The sequence below is a fragment of the Xyrauchen texanus genome, chromosome 13, assembly GCF_025860055.1.
Source record: "Xyrauchen texanus isolate HMW12.3.18 chromosome 13, RBS_HiC_50CHRs, whole genome shotgun sequence".
NCBI lineage: Eukaryota > Metazoa > Chordata > Actinopteri > Cypriniformes > Catostomidae > Xyrauchen > Xyrauchen texanus.
The window spans coordinates 120,144-132,679 of NC_068288.1; the positions used below are offsets into that span (position 1 = coordinate 120,144).

The 12,536-nt window shown below is 38.3% G+C and overlaps 1 protein-coding gene across 4 annotated transcripts in view; it reads right to left on the reverse strand.

Annotated features, from left to right (window-relative positions):
- LOC127653636 (inactive rhomboid protein 2-like) overlaps positions 1-12,536 on the reverse strand; it is a 152,429-nt gene that overhangs the window by 47,702 nt on the left and 92,191 nt on the right. The window lies entirely within an intron of this gene.

Here is a 12,536-nt window from a genome sequence, read left to right on the forward strand (position 1 = left end):
TTCGGCCAGAGTTCGAATCCGCCTTTTGCCGAACTCGCTCTTCTCCCTTTTCCCAACACATGCAGGTACTTACTGCTGGTGGTGACACGTACGCGTGCATTTGAGCAACACCGGCAACAAAACTAGCACTAGTGTAATTGCTAAATAAGTTAATTGCCATTATGCAACGTTTTAGAAAAGTATGAATTAGCAGAATATCCAGTGTTATGAAAACAGTAGGTCAACATAACTACAATGCATTCTTTAATTCCCTGTCTTATTCTGCCCTCTGGCATATCGAAATTAATACAAACCTTAACATAAAGAGACGGACAGTGTTATTAACAGACAGTAAAAATCATACTAATAATACTATGTAAAAAAAATCTGATGACCCAGAATATAAACTCAACGTGTTTAATTACACGTTATAAGCATTGCCGAATACACTCAAATGAGATCGACTCAGAAAAGACGTCAATAAATGCACGCGTCACCTGCTACATCCTCTTTGTTGCATGCGCAAATTATGATCACTAATACAAAATACAACATTTTATTCACAAAAATGTCTCTATTTGTAGAAATTGCTGCACATTCGTGCACTGACACTGATGACCATTGAATCTCAGCTGGTCATGGACTTGGATTTTGATGACATTGTAACTGAGTTTGCTAACAGGAAAGCCAGGAAGAAGTCTTTTTAAGGGCAGCCGGAGAGAGGAGAGGAGGAGAGACAGACAGACAGACAAAAAAGTGAGGAGAGGAGGAGAAAGACAGACAGACAGACAAAAAAGTGAGGAGAGGAGGAGAAAGAAAGAAAGACAGACAGACAGACAGACCCTGAGGAGAGGAGGAGAAAGACAGACAGACTGCCCCTGAGGAGAGGAGGAGAAAGACAGACAGACTGCCCCTGAGGAGAGGAGGAGAGCATGAGACAGACAGACAGACCCTGAGGAGAGGAGGAGACAGACAGCCCCTGAGGAGAGGAGGAGAAAGACAGACCCTGAGACTGAGGAGAGGAGGAGAAAGACAGACCCTGAGACTGAGGAGAGGAGGAGAAAGACAGACAGATAGACAGACAGCCCCTGAGGAGAGGAGGAGAGCATGAGACAGACAGACAGACCCTGAGGAGAGGAGGAGGTATTGTGTGTGTGTGTGTGTGAGAGAGAGAGAGAGAGAGAGAACAACTTACATGAAATATAGTATTATCAAAAAAAATGCTTTAATATGCTTTATTTTACATTTGAATTACATTTAGGGCATTTGGCAGATGCTTTTATCCAAAGCGACTTACATGTAGTACATTTGTCAATAGTTGGACAGGTCATACACCAGCAATTGTAATTTGTATTGTAAGCAACCAATATTATACCATAATACTTACAGCATCTTGTAATGTGTCTACTACCATTTCACTATCATTCAATCATCAAACAAAGTGCCATTAGGGGCCATGAATAATAAAGTGCTAAATACATAAGTGCAGAATTTTTTAGTATAAAGAAGAGAGAGTATAAAGAAGAGTAAAAAAGTTGAGTTAAGATGACCTATACTGTTTGCATCCTTTTCATCACAGGAAGAGGAGAGGGGGAGAGAGACAAAGAGCGGCAGCCCCTGTAGAGCCGAGGAGTAGAGGACAGGAGAGGAAGAGAGAGACAGACAGGAAAGCTACATTAATGGGTGTGTGTACGTATTTGTGTGTTAATTATGGAAGAATTTGATTCATATAACTGGATTGGTAAAGGTGAGGCACTATGTGCTTGCATATGCCAGCTACTTGCTCGCTATAGGTGTTACCAGCAAATAGTATCCAAAAATTCAAAAGCTTGATTGTGTGGGTGGGGTGGGGGCCCTACAAGACATTGTGCACAGGGGCCTCTGAATTCTTAATCCGGGCCTGCAGAAAGGGGATGCATTATGAATCGAATATCTCTGAGTAGGTCTAAGCAGTGTTTAATTTTTTTTTTCATTTCTTTCAGCATGCATGTAGTTGTGCAGCGTGCTGATGAGTATCGCTTCTTCGGTTAATACAGAGGTAAGTAATGTTCAACTATTGAAGAACACATTCAAATTCATAAATTGAGAGCAGTTAGCTTTGTAAAGGCTGATTTATACTTCTGCGTCGAACCTACGCCGTAGCTACGTCATAGGCTGTGCATAGCACGTGTATCCTATGGCATAGCCTGACGTGCACCTCTCCAAAAATTTAACAACGTGGACCGCAAGCGCTGTGATTGGTCTGCTAGAAGAAATCTGCGATAGGAGTGTGTGTGTTTTTTGGGGGGGCATTAAATGTATATAGATCCAGAGCCTAAAACTAACTTTTTGCAACACCTGCCAATGGCCGGTGACTTAAGAAAATTTACCGGCCATAAATATTTTATACTGGCCATGAAACTGTTTTTGTAAAAACAGGCAGTAATGACACCAACATTTTAGATACCAGTGAAAATTCGCAATTCTCTATTTCAATTTTGATACCACAGCTAAAACTACTAGCCTAACAAATATAAACTGAATACATTATTAAAGACAAGTCAACAATATAATAAAAACTAAGCAAAATAGAATAAGAATTACAAGCAAAAGCACAAATAAATACAATATAACAAAGATACAAATGAAATAAACTTAGCATAGACTTCACTGTAAAATTAAACATCCTTGTTAATTAATCCTTATTAAGCTTACAAAAAGTTATGCAGTCAAGAGCAGTGAGTGATTGTTTTCTTTGTCCTTTGTTGTTTGATTCACAATAAAAACAGACAGCAGCAGGAATATTAGGATGCTGCCACTTTAAGAGTGAATGTACGGATCTAATATAATGATACTGTACGTTCACTTAAGACATAACCGACTATGTTTATGATATTTGCAATTTTTATTTTTATTTTGTGTGAACTTGTCCACTCAACTGCAAGACATGAAAGAGAACTCAGTTTAGTGTTAGCACGCTGTGTAACTAAATGAGCTCCCTTTCGCGTCTTGTCAAAGCTTAGACTTTCGTAACAACGAAGCGCTGGCCTGTCAACTGACCAGAGTGTCGTTCACGTTTGTTCATGTTCATGCATTGTTAGAATTAAAACATATTTACCGGCCATCTGGCGAGTGACACCGTTTCATACACTTGCCTACGCAGACTTTTACTCACATTTGGCGCTTGCCGAATGTTAATTTTAGGCCCTGCAGTTTTTGCCTTGATACTATGGGTTAGACCATCAACATGCCCATGGCCACTGGCTACTAGCGGTCTGCATGTGTAATTGCACGTCGATGCGGACAACGATGCAGAAAAGACACTGTAAGAAAAGACAACAGCAGGACAAGGAATGTCGTCCAGTCTCCTTACACACCTGTAAACACACACATACCTGCTCCACATCCACCTGCTGGCCATCAACACCCCACAAGGAAAAGGAAACAAAAAACTGCCCCAAACAAGGAGAGAAATTTGTTGTACTGTCCTGTACTTTTTGCACATGTTTGCACGTGCACTTTATATAGGTATATATAGGTAGTTTATATAGGTATTTTATTTCGTTGTGTAGTCTCATGTGGTCCTATGCTGGTCCTTTGTTGTTTTTATGTAGCACCATGGTCCTGGAGGAACGTTGTCTCGTTTTGCTGTGTACTGTACTAACTGTATATGGTTGAAACGACAATAAAAACCACTTGACTTGACTTGACTTGACCACCACAGCAGAGAGCACAGAGCTATGCTGAAGCTGTGGCCCGGCCCCCTGCCTCACCCACAACAACCAGTGAGCTGGGGCACATTAAAGAGATGCTACAAATACTGTGCAAAAAAAGGAAGAAAAAATAAATGATAATAATTCACTAATGTAAATTATTTGCCTTACATGTGTTTACATATGCAATATATTGTACACTTTTTCTCTCTGTCTTACCAAATAGGTTTATCTTTAGTAATATCAATGCATTCATTTCTTATAAGTTGTTGGAACACTCAATGAAATTCTTCATTTTTTGACATTTGGCTTTAAAAGCACAGAACCAGATTTTTTTTTTAAATATCAAAGATGTCGACATTATTGTTCTCACTGTAGCTTGGTGTCGACAGGATGTGCTTACCCATTGTCCCTCACGCTACTATGAAATAATTGTGTCCTCAGTTAAATTAAGTAGAGTCCATCACGGATGAGACTCGGGAGGGATTTTAGTGTGGTACAGGGAGGATCTGGCCAAACACATCTCTACTAATACACTAGGAAAATTCCACTGTTGGTTAAAATTGAAGTAATGAAATTGGCATTGGTACCACTGACACATATCTCTGTGCCATCTACAATCCTCCAGCAGAATCCCCTTACCATGATGTGGAATATCTGAACAAAATTCACACAGAGATTAGCTGTTTCCAAGCCCAGGGAAACCTGCTGCTGTGTGGAGACTTTAATGCAAGAACTGGAACTGAACCTGATAATATTGACCCAAAGAGCAATCAACATGTATTTGGCCAGAATCCCCTGAGCCTCACAAAAAACCTCCCAGCACAGAACAATCTCGACCATATTGTAAATAAAAATGGTTCAGAATTAGTGCACCTCTGCCAAGCCTCAGGCCTGTACATACTTAATGGCAGGATCAGAGGGGACTCATTAGGGAGGTTCACATGTTATTCAGGTCTTGGAGCTAGTGTAGTTGACTATGCCATCACTGACATGGACCCCTCCTCCTTCAGTGCATTCACTGTCAGACAGCAAACTCCACTCTCAGATCATAACCATATATATATATATATAGGATTTATATATATATATATATATATATATATATATATATATATATATATATATATATATATATATAAAGACACCACACAGCAAAGCAAAGAAGAATGGAGAACTGTCAAATGTATCAGTTCCAGCAGAGATACAGATGGACTCCAGACAGCACAGACAAATTTATCCAGGCCCTCAATTCTGAAGAACTGAAAAATCTAATCACTACATTTATTCACAAACTATTTGGAATGAACAAGGATGGTGTAATTTTGGCTACAATTGAAATCAATTATATTTTTAAAAAAGCAGCCTGTAAAATGTTGAAAGAGTTGAAAAAGAGAGGCAAAAAACATCCTAAAAAAAACAACCAAAAAGTAAAAGTGGTTTGACACAGACTGCAAAACATTAAGAAAACAACTCAGAAAATGACAGACTATATTACAAATTGTTACAAAGTGGTGTAGGGGCTAACGTTTATGACATCATAAAATCTATGTATTCGGACAACAAATGTGCAATAAGAATTGGAAACAAACAAACAGAATTCTTCACCCAGAAGAGAGGAGTGCGGCAGGGCTGTAGTCTGAATCCAACATTTACATGAATGAATTAGCGGTGCAGTAGGAACAGTCTACAGCCCCTGGACTCACTCTGCATGACAAAGACATCAAGTTTTTGCTCTATGCAAATGACCTGGTGCTGCTGTCACCCACCCCACAGGGACTACAGCAACATCTGGACCTGCTAGAGAACTACTGCCAGAACTGGGCCCTAGCAGTCAACCTGAAGAAGGCAAAAATTATGGTCTTTCAGAAAAAGCTCAGATGATGATACCAGTTCTTTCTAGGCAGCACCGTCCTACAGCACACTATGCAGTATACTTACCTTGGGCTGATTATCAATGCACTTAAAGTAAAAGCTAGAAGAGCTCTATACGCTGTTAAGAAAAAAGTTCTATAATATTGAATTATCAATTCCAACCTGGTGTAAGATATTTGATATTATCATACAGCCCATAGCGCTGTATGGAATTGAGGTATGGGGTCCACTCAGTGATCAGAAATACACAAGAACTGAACCCTGAAAAAAGTCCCCTCAGTCAGCTGGTTCTGAGACTCACTAGCCATGTTAACACTACTAACATTAACCAGACTCAGACCAGCATTGCTTTACAACCAAACATCAGAACAAATCAGATCATCAAACAATCTCAAATCACCTATATAAAACATTGGGATAAAGAAACTAAAACAAAGCAAAATTACAATTCTACCGGACTCTAAAATCAAAGTATGAATTGGAAGAGTATCTCCTGACTGTCAGACATACAAAGCAGAGACAGATCCTGAACAAGTACAGGCTCAGTGAGCACAGTCTAGCCATCGATAGGGCAGACAGAAAAACATGGTTACCCAGAGAAGAAAGTGTGTGTGCTCACTGTACGACAGGTGAGGTCGAGACAGAGGTGCGCTTTCTCCTTCACTACCCAAAATGTAAAGATACAAGGGACATTTACATAGATAAATTTACAAACAGCAGACAACTTTATAATCAAAAATGTATATAATACTTGGAGAGGGACACAGCAGCACTGGCTGCAAGATACGTTTTAACATGTCACAGCCTGAGAGACAGATGGTAAATATGTTATGCATTTTACCCCAGTGTATCACCCTAATGTGACCCTCAATTTATGTGTGTATATTAATTTATGTGTAAGTGGTCTTCAGGTATTTAAACACCTTAAATTGTTCAACTAAATTTAATTATAGATTAAGATGTAGTTCTCTTTTTACACATCTTCTGCTTTGGCAATATTGTATTGTTTACAGTCATGCCAATAAAGGCACTTTGAACTGAATTGACTACGGCGTAGAGCCTACGGTGTAGGTCCAACGAAGTATAAATCAGCCAATCAATTTATATAGTTTGGCACATCTCCTGGTTGAGTGTATTGGTGTTCCATAAACTGTAAATTAAATGAAAGCTGTTTATTACATTGATGTCAGTCAAGCTGTAGTGCAACTACATTTTTGTGTTTTGTTCTCTATAAGCAGCAACAATCTGGGATCTGCATTGGCCCTGCCGAGTGTAGTGTGTTTTACAGTTTAATTAATTAAATTTGAATAAAAGTTTTTAAATGAACTTCTGAGTGTTTTCGTAATTGACGTGTGACATCTAATAATCAGTAATATCACTGTGTAAAATATTGCTTGCAGACAAGCCTTTATATTTAATTCTTTTTTAAATGTTTAACAGATTGTAGTTTGTTATAATCTATGGTTTACTTTAAATATAGCAAAAAACTACCGTAATCAATTATACTGTATAGTAAATTTACAGTATTTTAAAATGCAGTAGGAAAAACAAGAACTGTAATTCATTTTACAGTATAAATATACTGTAAGCTATTATACAGTATGCAGTGAACTACTGTAGTAAGATTTACAGTATTTTCACCATGGAATAAAATACAGAAGCTTGCCGGCTATATGTTGCCAGTAAGTTACAGTTGATTTTATGTTAAATTTTTTACAGTGTAGAAAACAATCCCTGTCTTAGGTCAGTTAGGACCACTACTTTTATTTTAAGAATTTGAAACATCAGAATAATAGTAGAGAGAATGATTTATCTCAGCTATTATTTCTTTCATCACATTCCCAGTGGGTCAGAAGTTTACATTCACTTTGTTAGTATTTGGTTGCATTGCCTTTAAATTGTTTAACTTGGAACAAATGTTTTGTGTAGCCTTCCACAATCTTCTCACAATATGTTGGTGGAATTTTGACACATTTCTCAAGATAGAACTGGTGTAACTGAGTCAAGTTTGAAGGCCTCCTTGATTGCACACGCCTTTTCATTTCTTCCCACACATTTTCTATCAGATTGAGGTCAGGGCTTTGTGATGGCCACTCCAGTACCTTGACTTTGTTGTCCTTAAGTCATTTTGCCACAACTTTGGAGGTACGCTTGGGGTCATTGTCCATTTGGAAGACCTATTTGCAACAGAGCTTTAACTTCATGGCTGATGTCTTGAGATGTTGCTTTAATATATCCACATAATTTTCCTTCCTCATGATGCTATCTATTTTGTGAAGTGCACCAGTCCCTCCGGCATCAAAGCACCCAAACAACATAACAATGGTCATTATTGCCAAACAGTTTTTGTTTCATTTCTCCAAAAAGTAATATCTTTGTTCCAGATGAACGTGGTACCTTCAGGTGTTTGTAAATTGCTCCCAAGGATGAACAAAACTTTTGGGAGTTCAACAATAATTTTTTTCTGAAGTCTTGGCTGATTTCTTTAGATTTTCCCATGATGTCAAGCAAAGAGGTGGGCACTAAGTTTGAAGATAGGCCTTAAAATACATCCACAGTTACACCTCCAATTCAGTACACCTCCTATTAGAAACTAATTGGCTAATTTTCTAAAGGCCAATTCTAATAATATTCTTGAATTTTCCAAGCTGCTTAAAAGGCACAGTCAACTTAGTGTATGTAAACATCTGACCCATTGGAATTGTGATGGTCAATTAAAACGGAAACAATCTGTCTGTAAATGATTGTTGGAAAAATTACTCATGTCATGCACAAATTAGATGTCCTAAGCGACTTGCCAAAACTATTGTTTGCTAATATGAAATCTGTGGAGTGGTTAAAAAAATTTGTTTTAATGACTTCAACCTAAGTGTATGTAAACTTCAACTGTACATACCGCTGTGTTTCACACAGAAATACGTTATTCACGGCATTTTATAGATCTCATTCTCAACAACTTTGCCTAAAGGACCATTGGTGTGAAACAAAACGTTCAATAAATACTTGAGATTATTATAAAAGATTGCTTTTCGAACTAGTTCCGTTAGCCCGATCGGAACCAAACCAATGCAGGAAGATTTTCCGGAGTCCCTAAATAAAATTTTTGAAAGGAATTTTGAAATTTTGATTTATCGTCAAATGGTACACCAAAACGTTCATAATGGCTGTGGCCACATTTACAAAAATTTGTATAACTCTTGAACAGAATCAGATTTTGTCACCAAATTTGGTATACATATGTATGGAGTCAATCTATGGACACACACAAAAAACAGTTATATAAACACAAATTTAATGAGGTTGATGGCAAAATGGATGAGACAATATAGTTTGATGTATTGAAATTAAATTTGGTATGCTTCATCAAGACCTCGGTCTTAGGGTACATGCATAGTTTGAAGACAGTGCCACCTATGGGTCAAAATATATATATTTTATATTTTTGCCCATAACTTTTGAAACTTATGTCCAAAAATCATGAGGTTGGTGCCTATGGATTCAGTGGATCATAATTCAATTGATACCAGTTTTCCCCATATCAGCCATATTGTCTCTCCACCATTATAAAAAACTGATAAATCATTACAAAAATCTATATGTAACTATCTTGACTGAGTGACAGTGTGTAAGGTTCTTGACTATAGTTCCAAGGGTCAGCGCCACCTATATTTTAAAAGATAACCAAATGTTCTGTGCTTTCACCCTAGCATTAGCATGTCTGTCTGCTGTCGGTCAGTTAAGCTGTAAAGCCATAAGTAATAGGTTCAATCATCTCCTACACATGTCATCTGGATTAATATCTGCTGTACTAGAGTTCTTTGTATTGTGCTTATTGAACAGGTGCTGGGATTTTCCCCAATCAAATTTTAACTTTGATCTTTGCTCAAAAGTCACATGACATTTATAATGTTGACTGCTGTGCTTGGCTGTAAAAACTTCTAAGCTTAGTTTGTTCCTTTCAGTGGCTGCATGGAGCCATGCTTAGAGCCATGAATTGTCAAACTGAAAGTTCCCGGTTCTAACCTGCCTTGAGGCAAGATGCGAGTTGATGTTACTTTGGTATGTATGCGTTATGTATTCTATGCACTTTGGGTTGTGCTTCGTGTTGTGCAGTGGTTGCTATGCTGGTGCTAGTGTAACGGGAGCCAGCTGGTAGATAGCTGTGTAGTGTGTAAACATCACTCTCCTAACCTCAAGAGGCTGTAGCCTTTAGCCTCCTTGTTAGCGCACCCGCCTCCCACGCCGGAGACGTCGGTTCGAGTCCCGTTCGGAGCGGGGCGATAAGGACCCTTTACAATGGTGCCGTGACCCGGATGGGAGTGAGGTATGTAAAGAGTGAGTGTGTAAACCTCACTCTCCTAACCTCAAGAGGTGCACTCGCGACTGACGCTAGAGGCTGTAGCCTTTAGCCTCCTTGTTAGAGCACCTGCCTCCCACGTCGGAGACGTCGGTTCAAGTCCCGTTCGGAGCGGGGCGATAAGGACCCTTTACAATGGTGCCGTGACCCGGATGGGAGTGAGGTATGTAAAGAGTGAGTGTGTAAACCTCACTCTCCTAACCTCAAGAGGTGCACTAGCGACTGACGCTAGAGGCTGTAGCCTTTAGCCTCCTTGTTAGAGCACCTGCCTCCCACGTCGGAGACGTCGGTTCGAGTCCCGTTCGGAGAGGGCCGATCAGGACCGGTTACACTTGGCCCCGTAATTGTTGCTTGCACCTATATTTATTTTTATTATTATTATTCCTTTAATGGCAGGCTATGGAAGCCCATAGAACCGTACGTAGCAAAATTATTAAATTTGGCATACTGATAGTGGTGGGTATGAATAGATCCCACACAAAATTTGAGGTCACTACGACATCCTCTATAGCACCAACACCATGTCAAAACTTTCCTTCTGTGCATATCTTTTAAATCATATGCACAAGAAAAGAATTCTCTCCTACTGATGATTTCAATTGACCCCTTACATAAAAATTTCACCCATTACAGTGGCCGCCATATTGGATTAAGATGTTTACAGTTTTCCCATACTATTCCTTGAAATGTCATCTGATTTGAACAAAAAATGGCTCAGACTTAGCTGCACTTTACAAATAATACCAAATATTGATTTTCGACTTTGTTGAAAAGTTATGTTAACATAAATAATCAGGACCATGGCCTGAGGGTACATTTACATTTATGCATTTGGAAGACGCTTTTATCCAAAGCAACTTACTACAGGGACAATCCCCCCAGAGCAACCTGGAGTTAAGTGCCTTGCTCAAGGACACAATAAGCATAAGCATAGCCCAATGGCTGTGGGTATCGAACCAACAACCTTCTGATTACCAGTTATGCTCTTTAGCCCACTACGCCACCACCACTCCGACATGCAAAGTTTGGAGACAGCACCAGCTATGGGTAAAAAGAAATAAAAAATTCATATTTTTGCCTGTAACTTTTGAAAAGTATGTCCTAAAATCATTGTGTCTATGGACTCATTGAGCCATAAGGATTTTAATGATACCCATGTCTCTCTGCTATATTAAATTTTATAAAAGTGATAAATCTTTTGAAAAACATTGGTATGCTTCATCAACATCATGTCCTGAGGATACCAGAGCAGTTTGGAGACAGCACCACCTATAGTTTATCCCACAATTTTGTTCTGACTCTAAAATCAGGTTGTCTCTTTGCCACTCATCAAGCATGTCAGCTGAGTTTCTCCAGTGTGTTAAAGCACTGTTTTATAGTTTGGAAAGGCTGGGTTCCAATCCCCATCTAGACAAGTATTACAGTTGATTTTATATTGTATTGCAGGCCATTGTATTGTGCTTTCTGAATAGTTGCAGGGCTTATCCCTGATCATTTCTACTTGCACATATTAGTTTTGTTATTATTATTATTGTTGTTCTGATATATACATTTTGTTTTAAAAAAATTATATATTTTGAATGGATTTTTTAATTAAAAACAAAATTGTTAAGCATCATCAACATTATGTCCTGAGGATGCTTGAACTGTTTGGAGACAGATCTACCTATAGTTAAAAAGATAACCCACACTTGTGTACTGACTCTAAAATCAGATTGTCTCTTTGGAATTCATTGAGCATCTCAACTGAGTGGAACAGTGTGTTAATGTTCTGAATTATAGTTCCAATAGTTTTGGATTCTAGTCCCCACCTAGGCACGTCATTTGGATTGATTTCTGTTGTTCTGGAGCTTTTTGAATTGTGCTTACTGCAGTGGATTGTTCCAGTTGTTTGTTCTCTGAACTGTGGAGTGGAAATGTAACCCACCCCAATATTTGAGTTTGTGTTAAATATTGTTTTTTTTATAAGTATATGCTTATTATTATTATTTTTTACTTTCTTAATACATAAAAGGGTCAGACATATATTTTATTTTCTTGCGTTAAGAAAATGTATTAATACAGAACATAGTACAGATGTATTGTGATGACGCGCTGTGTGGAGGCGGAGTCACGTTCATCAGTTCAGCCAGCTTGAGGGGAGAGAGAACTGCTTCACATGTGGCTGTCGTTAATTTACTCCATTTACGCAGTTGCCAAGAATATATGTCTGAACTACTTTTATTGTGTTAGGTAAGTCTTTATCATTCTATATCCTTCGGTATTTGATAGTTAATATTTTATACGACAGATTGTGATACGGTAATTTGATTACCTGGTCAAAGTGTATAAAAAATAAACACTTTAATCTCCTGGATTACTATATTAATTATATATATGTATACAAGTTTATTTGATGTTGGGTTTCAAAATCATGTTTAAGTTAAATTGTAACATTTTCGGTATGTACTCTGGAATAATTTGTGGTGGGGGTTACAGAAAGTCTTGGGTTCGAATCTATTTTATTTCATGTGGTGTTTGCTTGCTCTGTATTTCATGAGCACTCTATGTGCTCTTTGGGTTGTGCAGTGGTTGCCATGTTGGTGCTTGGCCTCGTCATTGCTGTTTGTAGCTATATTTATTATATTATATTA